The 16463-nt window shown below is 35.9% G+C and overlaps 1 protein-coding gene and 1 non-coding gene across 2 annotated transcripts in view; both read left to right on the forward strand.

The window, feature by feature from the left end:
* Positions 1–16463, forward strand: part of LOC124722244 (F-box protein At5g06550) — a 610244-nt gene that overhangs the window by 482197 nt on the left and 111584 nt on the right. The window lies entirely within an intron of this gene.
* Positions 5606–5680, forward strand: Trnas-uga. Its single transcript has one exon. It is a non-coding gene; the product is annotated as a tRNA-Ser (tRNA).

Consider the following 16463-nt stretch of genomic DNA (forward strand, 5'->3'; position numbering starts at 1 on the left):
CCCACACAGCAGGGGAAAAGTGTAGATACAGAAAAAATCCATAGTGGTAGTAGTGTAGTAGTAGTAGTAATAGTGTGCAAAAACACATATCTCTGTAATCTTTTTTAAGTGTAAATATTGTATACTAGTTTTAAAAAAATGTATTTTCACTGCTGTGTATAAATCATATTTTTATTTGTTTTGTGAAATACATTTATGTATGAATATTTAAAGAGCACAATAGTGATTTAAAAAATATTGCTAATAAAAACCATTCATTATTTTTTATTATATCACTGTTATTATTTAGAAACAAACCTAGTCCCTACAAATGATGAATTAATTTGAAATAAAGTTGCAAGAGGCAGCTTATTATTAATCACAATGTGCAGTTACATCTGCATTGCAGGTTTCTTCTCTACAAGAATAGATACATGTAAACAGCAGCATAAACTGTTCACTATTAAACTGCACTATTAACAAAGGAATCTGCTGGCCGCACATTCGAGGCTGTTGCTGATGTCATTACAGAATAGAGGGCCAGGTTGGGGTGAAGTGGTGGTGGTGCATGCCGCATGACAGCCCCACACCTACAGGTCTTAACTGGAGGGCAGGACTTTGAAGTCGTTTTTAATTGCTATGAGTACTGGGGTTAGCCTGTGTCCACGCTTCCTGGGATTGTTCTCTGTATGGTAGGCACTGGCCTTTTGTCAGCAGGGTTGAGTTGCAGGTAGTGGTCTGCCTGGCCTGTGTTCTCCTCATGATGTCCAGGAATTCCCAAGTTGTTAAATGTTTAATGCGCTAATTGCCAATAAATCCACTTTTTTATTTTTCATTTGGTACTTTTACAAAAAGCAACTCACTTCACTGAAAATTCATTTTCATGAACCAACACAAGACAGAATTCTTAATGAAACAAATGACATGCCCTTTTTTGTGTCATGAAACTATGTAGCAAAAGACCTGAAACAAATGACCTTCTTTTTTAAATGTTTGGATGGTATGTAACAAAAGGCACTCTATTGCCATAGTTTCACTGAGCCTTATGTAAACTCTTTTCTGGCATGTGAACTTTCAAGAACAACTTCTCAAATTTTTAGCAAATTGCAGAATAAAATCGAATTATAGAGCATATAGGTATCTTTTGATCTACAGTTAAAATACAACAAAAGTATAACTTCTGTTTTTCGATTTGAATATTTGTTTGAAATCAAAAGTTTCGGAAATATTCATTGTGTTTATATAAAAACTTTTATTTATTTTTTCTTTTGTTATGTGTAATTAACAAAAATAATTTCATGATTGGATACAGAAAATATGTAATTAAATATTGAACAATTTAATTTGGAACTTTCTAAATAAAGTTTTTACAATTATGTAGTCATCTGACTGGGTGTTTATTAGAATGCGTACAAGTAAACCCATGTATTGTCCTTTTTCTTGTGCATTTGTCCTGCATCAGTGCAGGGTTGACATGATTATTTACAGATTTGGTATGGTCAATACAAGGGATGGTCACATGCCCTTTCTATTGCCACCTCGTTACCCCCTGGGACGGAGTGAGTGTATCCCAACTGTCTGCATGCAGTTGAGACATTAAAGTATCACATTAACATATTAATAATTACAATTTTCTCAAGTTCATTCAACATAAAAACAGAAAATTGATAAACAATATTATCCCAGAAGCCCAATTAGTCATAAACACACTGTATGACAGATGTATAGATTCACAAATGAACTGAATTTTGTCGTGGCAGTTGTATGGAGGTAATATAGTGAAATATGACCTCAATGTCACATTAGATTCAGAGTTTCACTATCTGATTTAAAGTTATACTAAGAAACTGGAAGATAGTCATTAAGACAAACAGACACATATAATCCAGTTTTTAAAAACATTTTTGATACTTTTAAGGACTGCCAAAGAATAGTCACTCAGTGCACTCTATAAATTACAAAAATATATTTTGGTAAATACAGAAACTGTAATATTTCAAACTTTTAAAATTGCTCTTCTGAAAAATCTATTGAATGGACTTAACCCTCTCTTCCCGTGTGGTCTTCATTTACTTTAGAACTTTATTGATAAAGTTTCTCCAGTTACATAGTATGATGCCCTCTCTAGCTTCAGTAATAAGAAATTTGTATTATAGTTAATGTTAACATTGTGTAAAAACTTTTACTGTATAGCAAGCAATGTATATTCAAGTGCAAGAAAGATGACATCAAACAGTTGTAAAAAGTTCTCTTGGTTTACTTAAGATGTTGTCTGTGTGCAGAGGCAAAGTTCAGGTTGTTAAATGACACAGCATGGAATTAATAGTCATTCTGTCAGGAAATGTGGTTTATATATCACTCCATATAAAAGTTCACAGGTAGTTTCAAAATTCCACGTGAAATCTCAACACACAAAACATAGAACTATTTGCATTGTCTATCTGCCACAAACATTGCAAAGAGCTTTACAGGTGTTAACTTTATCCATGTCAAAAACAATCTTATGCAGTTAGCATATGCCAACAATAATATGAGGGTTGTTTGAGAAGTTCTCAGAATGGAATAGAAAAAAAGAGTACTTACATCACTGAAACTTTTTTCATTTTTCAATGTAGTCTCCTTGTAGATCAATGCACTTGGTCCAGCGATGTTCCAGTGCCTTGATCCCATCTCAAAAATGAGTTTCCTCCAGGCTGCAAAATAGTTAGCTCTGGCTATCGATTCTTTGTTTGAAGTGAATATTCGTCCACAAAGAAAAATTTTAGTTTCGGGAAGAGATGGGAGTCTAACAGAGCCTTATCAGGTGAATAAGGTGGGTGTGGCAACAGTTCATACCTTAGTTCATGTAATTTTACCATGGCAATGGCTCATGTGTGTGGGCATGCATTGTCTTGATGGAAGATGACTTTCGTCCTTCCTAAACCTGGCTTTTTTTCGCATATCTTTTGTTGCAATTTGTCCAGGAGGTTACCATAGAATTCTCCAGTAATAGTTTGCCCATTGGAGAGATAATCTACAAACAGAATACCCTTCACATCCCAGAACACTGATGCCATGACCATTCCCGCCGATGGAATTGTCTTTGCTTTCTTGGTGGCGGAGAATCAGCATGTTCCCACTGCTTTGACTGTTGTTTTGTCTCTGGGGTGTAGTAGCGCACCCAAGTTTCATATGTGGTCAAAACCCAGTGCAAAAAATCTTGTTCATTTCTCCTAAAATGGGCCAAACATCGTTCCGATATGTCCATTCTCATGCGTTTTTGATCCAGCATCAAGAGTCGTGGCACCCATCTTTCAGATAATATTTTCATTTCTGATTCTTCAGTTAAAATGTGATATTCCCTTTCAAATGACATTTGTCAAGCATGAGCAATTTCACACACTTTCAATCGCCAATCATCCATGACCATTTTGTGCACTTTTGCAATGATTTCTGAAGTAGTGCCACAGCTTGGCTGATCACTATGTGGATCATTATCTAAGCTCTCCCAACTAAATTTAAATTCATTTGTCCACTTGGCAACAGTTGAGTATGAAGGTGCAGAGTCCCCTAGTGTATTCTGGAAATCAGCATGAATGTCCTTTGCTTTCTTATCTTTCTTTACCAAGTACTTATTCACTGCTCAAATCTCAATTTTTTCCATCTTTGTAAATCACTATGCGGGAACAACAACAGAGCCACCACCATAGCTCTCTTCCAAGAGCACTGACGTGGCATGTGTTTTCAGACAGTAGTCCAATGAATATCACGTGAATGACTCGTTGCGCTAGTACTGACCTCTCATGGTGATTCGGGGAACTTTTCAGACTACCCTTATAAGCTGGTGTCTGTTGAAGCTTCTAGAACTGTCAATGAGTCAACACTATGTTAGTATGATTTCTGTTTTTACATTATTCATTAAATTTGTTTTATTAAATATTTTTTGAGAACATGTATTTATGTGAAGATTTTTTGTAATAACAGCTGATAACGAAATTAAAACATTTGCAATTATTAGAAGTGGAAACTTCCTGTTTTGTTACAGTATTGATTACACATCAGTATAAGATATATAAGAATAGAAATGGTGATGTAAGTTTTATGTGCAGTTGAAATATTCCGTTAAAGTTGTTGATAAATAATGTGGTTTTGTTTAAACAGGATTTACTGTTGAACTTTTGTGAACTAAGTTTCAAAATGCATGTTCACACATAGAGAACACATCAATAAATAAACAAAAAATATATTAATGGCAAAATTTACATTTAAGAGTTAAAAATTTTTGTAAACATCCACAGTAATCGATTATGTACTCTATAAAAAAAACAAGGCCAAACCTGATCAGAATTTAGGTGATATCGCACGCTCCACTAGTTGGGAAAAAGGTTCCATCATCCTCTGTTTTATACCAATAGTCAACATGCTACTGACTGTGTGCTTATCAGAATGTATAAAGGCAAAACTATGTATTCTTCTTTTCCTTGTGCCTTTTTCCCCACATCAGCACAGGGTCAGCATGGTTATTTATAGATTTGACACGGTTACTTTAAGGCATGCCCTTCCTGTCAGTATCCCGTTAGCCCCTAGTGTGGATTTTATGTATGTGTATTCTTATTCATGTGAAAGTGAGTGAGAGGTTTCTAAAAGATTGCAAATTGAGTAACTGAGGCAGGACTTGGGTCCAAACTCAATAATCACCTAGTGGGATTTGGGAAACCACCTAAAAACCACATCCAGGCTGGCTAGCACACCCACCCTCTTCACTAATCCAGCAGGTGGATTTGACCCAGGTCCTGCGGACCTCCCCATTCCAGGAGCAGTGCTTTAATATGCATAGCTATCCAGGCAGGTTAAATTCATATGTTATTTGCATTAACATTTATTATCTTCTCTTCTATAGTGCTCTGTTCCAACTAAAATAATAGGATTATGAACTTTACTTGAGAAACACTATGTTTATGCATTGTACAAACTCACAAATGAAATGACTGCCCACATTAATTGATGTCAAGAATAGGTACAGTATTTCTACATTAGTTCAGGTGTATCACATAATTCAGCTGTAAATATGTATTATGAACTACACATCCAAAACTCTATGATATGGTACAATTTGATTTTGGTACTGGTCTTTTCATATTGTATATTTAGCCTATTCCCTGGTGCTTTACAGGTGGTTTACTGCAAAACATATATGAGCACATATTCCAAGAAGAGTCAAGCAACATATCAATTCCTCCCACAAGCATCTTGCTTAATGACTATTTTGGGAAAAATAAGAGAAATCGAAAAGGTAGGAGACGAGGTACTGGCAGAAGTAAAGCTGTGAGGATGGGGCGTGAGTCGTGCTTGGGTAGCTCAGTTGGTAGAGCACTTGCCCGCGAAAGGCAAAGGTCCCGAGTTCGAGTCTCGGTCCGGCACACAGTTTTAATCTGCCAGGAAGTTTCATATCAGCGCACACTCCGCTGCAGAGTGAAAATCTCATTCTGGAAACATCCCCCAGGCTGTAGCTAAGCCATGTCTCCGCAATATCCTTTCTTTCAGGAGTGCTACTTCTGCAAGGTTCGCAGGAGAGCTTCTGTTAAGTTTGGAAGGTAGGAGACGAGGTACTGGCAGAAGTAAAGCTGTGAGGATGGGGCGTGAGTAGTGCTTGGGTAGCTCAGTTGGTAGAGCACTTGCCCGTGAAAGGCAAAGGTCCCGAGTTCGAGTCTCGGTCCGGCACATAGTTTTAATCTGCCAGGAAGTTTCATATCAGTGCACACTCTACTGCAGAGCGAAAATCTCAATCTGGAAACATCCCCCAAGCTGTAGCTAAGCCATGTCTCCGGAATATCCTTTCTTTCAGGAGTCCTAGTTCTGCAAGGTTCGCAGGAGAGCTTCTGTTAAGTTTGGAAGGTAGGAGACGAGGTACTGGCAGAAGTAAAGCTGTGAGGACGGGGTGTGAGTAGTGCTTGGGTAGCTCAGTTGGTAGAGCACTTGCCCGCGAAAGGCAAAGGTCCCGAGTTCGAGTCTCGGTCTGGCACACAGTTTTAATCTGCAAGGAAGTTTCATATCAGCGCACACTCCGCTGCAGAGTGAAAATCTCATTCTGGAAGAGAAATCGAGTTTATTAGAAGGCTTCCAAGCAATCGTTCTTTCTGCAAGCCATTCACAAATTGGATTTCAGGGGGAAATGACAGCAAAAACCACTGTTATCTCCACCACATATAGTAAGGTGGCTCCTGAAATATAGATGTAGAAATAGACGTAGATGTCACAAAAAGCAGGGATCTATCTTTGTGGACAGGTTAAAATATGCCATTGTCAGGCCTCTCTACAGAAAGGGGGACACCACAGATGTCAATAATTACTGGCTGGTATCCTTGCTTACAACATTTTCAAAAATCTTCAAGAAAATAATGTACTCAAGAGCCATTAGCCATCTCAACAGTAATGGGATACTTAGTAAATTACAGTTCGGATTTCAAAAATGCTGTTCCACTGAGAACAATATACAATTTCACTGTCCACATAATAGAGTCTTTAAATAGTAAAATGTAACCAATAGAAATTTTCTGTGACTTTTGCAAAGTATTTGATTGTGTGAACCATGACATTATGTTACAGAAATTACAATTCTATGGTATAAATTGAATAATGTATGTATGTATGCAACCAATGAGTGGTTTAAGTCGTACCTACAGCACAGGAAACAAAAAGTTTCTTTATATGGGTTAAGTGATTTAAATAAGTTCGCCACTTTATCTAACTGGGGTGAAATTACATTGTGTGTCCCACAGGGTTCAATCATGCATCCCCTTCTGTTCTTAATATATGTGAACGACATCCCTTCTTATCTGAAACAAGAAGATGAACTGACACTGTTTGCCGATGGTACAAGCATCATTATTAATCCAGTAAAAGAAACTCCAATTGAAAATGGTACAAATAAGGACTTTGGAAAAGTCATTAATTGGTTTTCTGCAAATGGGCTTGCTTTAAACTTTGAAAAAACAAAGTACATCCAATTTTCTGCTGCAAAAAGTACAGTTCCTTCAATAAATATAACACATGAGCAGAAGTCAGTAGACAGGGTAGTGCATGCTATGTTTTTGGGTATACATATAGATGAGAATCTTAATTGGAAAATTCACATTCTGGTTCTTCTAAAGTGACTAGGTTCAGTAACTTTTGCAGTCAAAATAATTGACAATTTTGAGGATATAGAAATTAGTAAGCTAAATTACTTTGCATACTTTCATTCTCTGATGTCATACGGAATAATATTTTGGGGTAACTCAATACTTAGACAAAAAGTATTCGCTGCTCAAAAGAAAGTGGTTAGAGTAATGTGTGGGGTTCATAGTCACACATCTTGTTGGCATCTTTTTAAAAGATTGGGAATTCTTACAACAGCCTCACAGTACATTTACTCACTAATGAAATTTGTGCTCAACAACATGGACCAATTTAAAAATAACAGTGACACTCGTGATTATATTACCAGAAAAATAAAGACTTACACTAGCCTTTACTCAATCTATTTTGGCACAGAAAGGGGTAAAATATGCTGCTAAAATTTTTTTTGACAAATTACCACATGAAATAAAATGTCTGACAGACAGCAGTAATAGCTTCAAAAATGAATCGAAATCATATCTCCTTGACAACTCCTTCTATACCATAGATGAATTCTTGAATAGGAATAAATACATCTATAAATATAGTATATGCATGTTGTGCTATTTAAGGGAATGGGGTACATAATAGAAATATTAATCTTTAAAATCTTGTTTAATATGTGCATTTCTTGTGCACTTGGCACGTTCCATGTCATAACGGCTACCATGCCTTGCAACTGATCAATGGAACACGCAGCCAACTAACTAACTAACTAACTAACCAAGACATACTTTGAAATAGTTGTAAATGTGCATTTAAGAAGTGTTGTTCCTACTGTATTCAGGAATGTAAGCTAGGGAAAATGACTCATTGAAGACGCTTTTGTACTGTAAGGAAAGCTGTCATCAGCTTTAATATAAGTTTTAACACCATAGTGCTTTGCTAGGGATAGTCCTATGGCAGTTGGTGTGCCACTGCCTTCCGCTGACCTATGAGTTACTTACCCATCTAGTTATAGAATTGCCTACATCTAGACGTGAACTCTGAACCATGGCCCAGCTTGGAGTTTTTAACTTTAATAAACATTGTTAGACATGAAAGAAATGATAATTGATAATGCATACTACAAAATATCGTGTGTGCCATGCAGTTCAAATACCCTGCCACATATCATTTATTGTCACAATGCCTTTTCTTGAAAATGAGGTTGTAAACTCCATCACACATTTAAGGAGCATGAGCTATTTAACATTATGGACATTTTTTGACACCACCTTAGTACTTGTGGGATTATCTTTCTTTTTGAGGTAGATGCAAGAAAGGTAATGCTTTTCAAATGATTTATGTATCTGCACATCACCTCATATACTATACAGGATAGTTGGAAATTGAGCATGTTGAATACAGGATTACAATATATTTATTTACAATTGCACATTCTAAGTTACAGACTGAGTTAAGGTATTTATGTATCATCCATGAGATTCTCCTTCTTTTTTGTAAATTATGAATTAAAGTACTTACATCTGAAACTTCCTGGCAGATTAAAACTGTGTGTCAGACCGAGAATCAAACTTGGGACCTTTGCCTCTCCCCCAGGCTGTGGCTAAGTCATGCCTCCACAACATCCTTTCTATTGGGAACTTCTGTGAAGCCTGGATGGTTTGTGATGGCAAACTGGCATAAGAAAAGCTGTGAGGATGGGCCATCAGTCATGCTTGGGTACATCAGTCAGTTGAGGACTTGCCCATGAAAGGTAAATGTACCAAGTTGGAGTCTCGGTCTGACACATACTTTTAATCTCCCAGGAAGTTTCACATTAACGCACACTCCACTGCAGAGTGAAAATCCATTCTACTTACATCTGCTATTACTTATCATCCAAAACTTACTTAGTGAATAAAAAGGTGCGATCTTACTGGTCCCTCAAATGTTTTTACATTTGCGATCAATTTTGCATTACTTGATCATTGCTTGTGTTGTTTTATCTCTACATGAAAGGTTTATTTACAGTATGTGTTACTGTTCATAGGAATAACATGCAAGTTATCTTGAAACCATCTACATGTTGTCATTACTAGTTACAAGAACCTTAGTGAGCAATGATGTTTCCAGTATACACTGATGGGAAAAAAAATCACCAAAAAACAATTAATGTAGATTAATAAAATTTTGAGAATACATTTGTCTAGTAACATATTTAATTGATTAACATTGCAAGATCACAGGTTAATGTACGTGCAAGATAAGACATTGCAAATCTGAAATTCTGGTACATGAATAACCAATGTAACTGCCAGAATTTTGAATGTAAACATGCAAATGTACATGCATTATATTGTACAGATGTCAGATGTCAGTTTGTGGGATGGAGTTCCATGCCTGTTGCACTTGATTGGTCAATACAGGGACATTTAATGCTGTTTGTGGATGTTGGTGGAACTGTTGTCCAGTGATGTCCCATATGTGCTTGACTGGAGACAGATCTGATGATCAAGTGGGCCAAGGCAACATATCAACACTCCATAGCACCTCTTTGGTTACAACAGAGGTATGCAGGCAAGTGTTATCCTGTAAGAAAACATCCCCTGGAATGCTGTTCATGAATGGCAGCACAACAGGCTGAATCACCAGATAGACATTCACTTGCAGATGTAGTATGACCCACCAGAGTCATACATTGAATAGGATGGTCTTCCCTCTTGGGAGGGCCATGCGGCCATCCAGAGCCCAGTCCCCTTGCTACCATACAGTCTAATGACCATTGCTGCTAGCAATCACATATAGTGGCTACATTCCTGCCAAGTCTTTCTGCATTATCACAGAAGAGAAATCTAGCTTCTTGTAACCCTATTACATGACCTTATTCAAACTCAGTGAGGTGTTGATAAAGGTGCAATTGTCACCTTAAAGTATTCTTGACTAACATCAGTCTCAAAGGTAACTAACACTCACCACTGTTAGAGCATGTATTTAAAGCAAATCAGATTTGCATATTCGTAGGGGCACTATAGTGCCACTCTTATGCAACTTGCACGAAATTTGAATAGACATCTGTCAGGTGTAGAAACACAGCTACCAACTCTCGTTTATGTTTCCACACAACTCCTTCTTGGTGTTGTGATTTTTTTCCCCATCAGTATGTATATGCAGGGCATTACTGAAACTTTAAATTTTTAAACAATTGTATGAGTGAATCTCTATTGCTATTCCAAGCAATAATTTTACCAAGTTTTTCTTAATTCTAAAAATACACTAGGCTACTGGAGAGGTGGGCTACTATATGATTCCAAATTTTAGTTTAAATGAAAATAGGCATAATAAACACACAATATTGCCTACTTACTTGTACAGCTTTTGAAAATCCTTAGGGCAAAGCAAACTATACTAAACTTTGAGTTGTTTATATATTATGACACTTGGGTGTTGGGAATTTATATTTTGTGCACTCAGAAAATTTATTGAATTGGTTCTAATGTTATTTTTAATTACCTGATTTAAGTGGGACTAGTCTTTGAGTTGGTTTATTATTTCTTGAAGATCCTCTTATTTTCATCTTTATTACAACTGTCATGTCATCAACAAATAGTACCAGTTTATCTACTTCCAACAGTGAAGACAATGTCACAGATAAGAAAAAGAACTGTTCCCAACTGAGACAGTCATGGAACACTACAGATAACTCGAATCTCATTTGATAAGTAGTCAGATTAATTTTACTTTGCCACCTGTAAACTTTATTCTAACTCTTTCTCTATGATTACTTAAGAATGGCTTAATCCTTTCATCTCATAGTCCTTACTTGCCATTATTCTCAAGTTTCCCAAGGGCATGGGCTTGACTATGGTTTACTGATGATGGCATCCTCTTAGGTTAAATATTCTGGAGGTAAAATAGTCACTCATGTAGGCTTTCAGTCAGGAACTACTCAGGAAGATGATGCCATCAGGAACGGTAAACCTGACCGTCTACAGGTCTGTATGTGGCTGTTAGATACCTAAGTCAGGTATGTAGGTTAGAGAAGTTTGGTGGCAGGAAGAACAGGACTTCTGGCCAGATCAGAACATGATTATCAAGACAAAATTAAATAGAAGTAATGAAGTACTAGGCCTAATAATGAATAACAAAATATGAATGTGGGTAAGCTACTATGAACAGCATAGTGAACATATTATCATAGTCAAGGTAGACATGGAGCCAACAACCATCACAGTAATACAAGTTAATTTGCTGACTAGCTCTGCAGATGAAGAGATTGAAAGAATTTATGATGAAATAATGGACATTATTCAGATAGTTAGGGGAGGCAAAAATTTAACTATGACACATAACAGGAATTCCGTAGTAGGAAAAGTAAGAGAAGGAAAAATTGTAGAAAAATATGAATTAAGGAAAGAAATGAAAGGAGATGCTGCCTCTAGAATTTTATACAGAGCATAATTTAATCATCACTAGGACTTCTTTTACAGATCATGAAAGAAGGTTTTCCGAGTGGAAAATATCTGAGGGTGCTGGAGCATTTCAGACTAATTGTATAGTGGTAATACAGAGATTTTGAAACCAGGTTTAAAACTGTTAGACATTTCCAGGAGAAACTGTTGATTCTGATGACAGTTTATTTGCTACGAACTACAATTAAAACCTGAAGAAATTGCAAAAAGGCAAACAATTGTGGAGATGATGACTGGTCAGATAGATGGAACCAGAAGCTTTTGAGAGTTTAAGCATAGTTGAAACCTCTGGATAATAAAGGAAATGCTGATTTTAATTGACAAAAGAAAATATAAAAATGCATCTAATGAAGCAGGTGAAAGTCTAAAAATGAGACTGGCAGAAAGTGCAAAATGGCTAACCAGGAATGACTAGAGGCCAAATACAAGGCTGTGGAAGCATGTATAACTATGGGAAAGATAGATTCTGCCTGTAGGAGAAATTAAGGAGACCACTGGAGAAAAGTGAATATCATGGGCTCAGATGACAATCCAGAACCAAGCAATGAAGGGAAAGGTGAAAGGTGAAAGGAATATATAGAAGGATTATACAAGAGAAATTACCTTGAAAGCAGTGTTATGGAAAAGGAAGATGAGTTGGGAAATGGGGTACTGTAAATAGAATTCAACAGAGCACTGGAAGACCTAAGTAGGAACAAGGCCTCTGAAGTATATTACATTCCCTCTGAATTATTGAGGTTCATGGAAGAGCTAGTCATCACAGATAGATGAGACACGTGAACCTCCAAAGCATAAAATGTCTAAAATTACATTAAACAATGTTGAAATTCTGTTTGGTGACTTCAGTGAGAAATAGGAAAAAGAAAAAAAATACAGTAAATCAGTTGGAGAATATCCAGCTCTCAAAATAATCAATAAGAATGGAGAAGGAATCAGAGAACTCTACAAAATATTTAACTTCAAGTTAATGTCAACAACTTTTTTTAAAAACTCACAAAGAGACAGAAAACATGGAAATCATTAAATCCATGTTCAAGTGAATTTCAGATTGACCATGTGAGCATTTCATTTCAATATGAGAAGGAAGTGATAAATGTAAAAGTAAAAAAAGTGTAAATGTAGAAACAGGCCATTATTTTACTGCTAAAAAAATGGATTTTGTCCCATAAAAAGGAAAAAAATACCGAAACATAGAATTTTAAAGATAGATACAGAAATCCTGAATACCAAGGAACATGATTGTCAAGAATTTCAGATACATTTGGAAGATATGGCTTAAATCCATTATAGATTAGTCAAATCCGCTAATGGAGTTTCCACAGTAGAGAGAACAATGACACACAGGTGACTGAATTCACAATGTGAGAAACCACCAGAACTAAGAAAAGGAATGTGGATGAAATTGTAGTCTTCCAGAAAACCTGAAAATTATGTTGAATTTAAAAGACAAAGATCACTGGCAGATCTAATTATAAGATTAGTTAAATGAAACCATGACAAGGACCAACTTCTGCAACTTAATGAACACTTCTAGAAAACCACATGAGATCCTTATACAAAATTTTTAAATCAAATTCAGAAAAATACCAATCCTTAAATCTGTGTTTCAAAGATGAAAATAGAAAGCTGGCACTAAATAATCAGGTAAAGAGTAAATTACTGGTAAGATACTTTCAGAAACTTCTAAACTGTGAATTAATGATAAAGAAATTCCTAAAGTCAGATTATTAAAAAACTTTAAAAAAAAACAAAACTCCAGGGGAAGACAATATTGTTGCAGAAATGTTGAAAAATACAGATGATGGAACCATCAAACAACAACAAAAAGGAATCAAAAACATCTTGGACACTGACAAAATACCAGAATAGTGGAAAATAGCTTTTATTCATCTGTTAACACAAAAAGAGGGACAAACATATGTAAACAGTGACCAAGAGATGTCTCTCCTCCCATAAATGTATAAAAGCCTGTCAAAAGTTTTGGAAAAAAAATAGAATATCAAATGGAGGAACAATCAGAATACCAAAGGGGGTTTCAAAAAGGAAGAGCAAGTGCCAAACAGGTATTAAACCTAAATCTTTTAATCAGGTATAAGAAACTTAAAGCTCAAAATCTTTATGCATCCCCATTTGATTTTACAGAAGCCTATGTTCCAAAAATAGACATACACTGTTCTGTGTCCTACAAGAATCTGGGGCTGATAATAAAATGATGGCAATCATTAAGCAAACTTTCACTAATACAGTTTCCAAAGTTAACATTTTAGGTGAAATATCAAAACATTTCAGAATTAAATAGGTATGATGCAAGAGGTTGGACTCTTTCAATTACTATTCAGTTGTGTTTTGAAGGAAGCATTACAAGAATGGAAAAAAGGATCAGAGGAAGAGCATGTAAATAAAATTACACAAAAAACAGAGAATCTTGAAACTAACTGGTTAGGTTTTGCTGACAACTTTGCAGCCTTACAAGATGCAGTGAAACACATAAATATTCTCCAAGATGTAGCAGAAAAATCTGTATTACAAATTTGATTTGAAAAAACTATATACATGACCAACATTAAAGGTGCACAAAATTGTGGAATCAAAATCTGGGAAAATAAAGTACATTTCAGAGTTTCTATAGTTGGGAGACATAATCCAGCAAAATACTCTGGACAAATAAGAAACTTAAAGCCCAAAATCTTTATGCATCCCTTGTTGATTTTGCAGAAGCCTACAATTCCAACAATAGACACACACTGTTCTGTGTCCTACAAGAATCTGGGGCTGATAATAAAATGTAAACAGGGACAGAAAAGTGGAAATGGCATTCCATTTAACTCAGAACATGTGCAATAAAAATCCTTATCAGTTAACACAAAACTGAGACATTAAAATGTTGTGACTAAAATAGTGTGTCTATATGCTTCAGAAAGCCTTGCCATAAATTTAACTCAGAACATCAGCAATAAAAAATGCTTATCAGTTAATACAAAACTGAGACATTACAATGTGATGATTAAAACAGTGTGCTTTATGCTTCAGAATGTCTTTGCCATAAATACATGCAAGCAGCTAAGTAATTTGGAGAAGAAAGAGGAGTAATTGAAAAAAAAAATTGGGTTCAAAGTTTGAAAACATGATATGTGAATTGAAAAGCAACAAGGAGTTGCATGACAAAAACTGAGGACATGATAGACACAAAGAGAAAGTGCAGGGTCGTATTTTATGGCCACTCAAAACGAATGGACAACAAGAGGCTTAAAAAATATTTAACTCCTTTGACAAAAATTAAAAAGGCCAGATTTCATGGCTTATAGAAGTTAAGAAAGATCTACAGGAGTTGAGAATAACAGACAAAGACATAGAAAACAGATGTGAAGTCAGGGAAAAGGAACAAAAAAGTCAATGTTTTCCAGAAGGAAACACATAATAATAATAATAATAATAACAATACAATGAAAACAAATAGCTCCAATATGCATGCACACAGAACATACAAGTATGTTTATGAGGATAGGGCAGGTGGTCAGCCATGGCCATGCTGAAGGGATCACTCTCATATTTTTCTAAAATGATTTAGGAAAACCACAGAAGACTCAGATCAGCTGTGCAAGGCAAACTCCATCCCGTCAAATACGAAGTCAGTGTCTTACAATCTGCACTGTCTCATTTGGTTGGTTCCTCTTGTTCAGTGTTCTGTTGATTATACACAATTTGCACCAAATATCCTACAATAAAAACATAGTGTTGCACTGCACCACTGTACACACTATGGACTCAAGGACCCAATCCATAAATGTCTCCATATTCTCCCTTTAGATAAACAGTGAACTAAGCCCCATGGAGCAAAGACCAGGATATTTTCATAACTTCATTAATCATGGAGGTTAAGATATCAGCTATATTTTTTAAAAATTAGCCCTCAAGCCTGTGTATAAAGTGCACCAACAAAAAATAAAACGATTTTGCACAGTTCCATTTTTGTTTCACACCTGCAGACCCATACCTATTCCTTCATTACTGCTTCAGATAAGACAATGATACTTTGTGTTGTCATACGTCCCTAGTGAGCAGCAGTAAAATAAAATACAAAGCAAACTAGGCAGAAAAAATTTACAATCAGTGCAAAGATATGACCCTGATTATGAGTTAGCAGCCTGATGCCACATTGAGGCAGCTGTTTATGAGATAATTAGTGATTGTATAAGCAGCTGGATGGGATCTGATGCCACTGCACTGCTTAATGCTTTTAGTGAATCATTACTGTCTCTGTAACATCTATCCTTGGCAACAGGGTGTTGTACTGAAAATTTATTTCATTATTGTTTAATAAAACAGTGGTGTAGCTCATATTATGTAAGTTTATTTTCTTGTTGTTCAAATAAACTAAGATTAAACTGTGATTTTGATCATACATGGCTAACCTTGGCAACATAAATTAAACTATTCTATACATGGGTACAAAGTGCACCACACAGCCATTCATGTAATGAAAAATGGCGTGCCTGCTCAAGGGTTAAAGTACAATATTTTTGTGCTAGAAAAGCACACAGTAAGAGTTTGTAACTTTAGTGTACAAACAAGGTGAACTAAAGGAATAATAATAGCAGTCTCCTCAAACTGTAGGCAAGTGAGTTGTCTAATTGTTGCACACAACATACACTATTTCTTTGGAAAATAGGAGGTCAAAGTAACTGAGCAGTAAGTGCCTGCTTTCACTTCTCCACTTTGCAGGCCTTTAGTTATTTACTACACCTCTGGAAACGTCTTTGGCTTATGTAATCTGTTTGACTGATGTGTTAGAGGTACAGTTAAATGCTAGAAACTTCAATTTGTCATTACACTAGGCATACCATCATTGCCAAACAGTGAACGTTCCTGAAAAGTTGCAAGTTTGGTTGATTTTTGTTTCAGATTTTTAGCTGTTCTAGAAAAGTGACTATTAAAGACATTTATTGTTTCTGT

This window comes from Schistocerca piceifrons, chromosome X, assembly GCF_021461385.2.
Source record: "Schistocerca piceifrons isolate TAMUIC-IGC-003096 chromosome X, iqSchPice1.1, whole genome shotgun sequence".
Lineage (NCBI taxonomy): Eukaryota > Metazoa > Arthropoda > Insecta > Orthoptera > Acrididae > Schistocerca > Schistocerca piceifrons.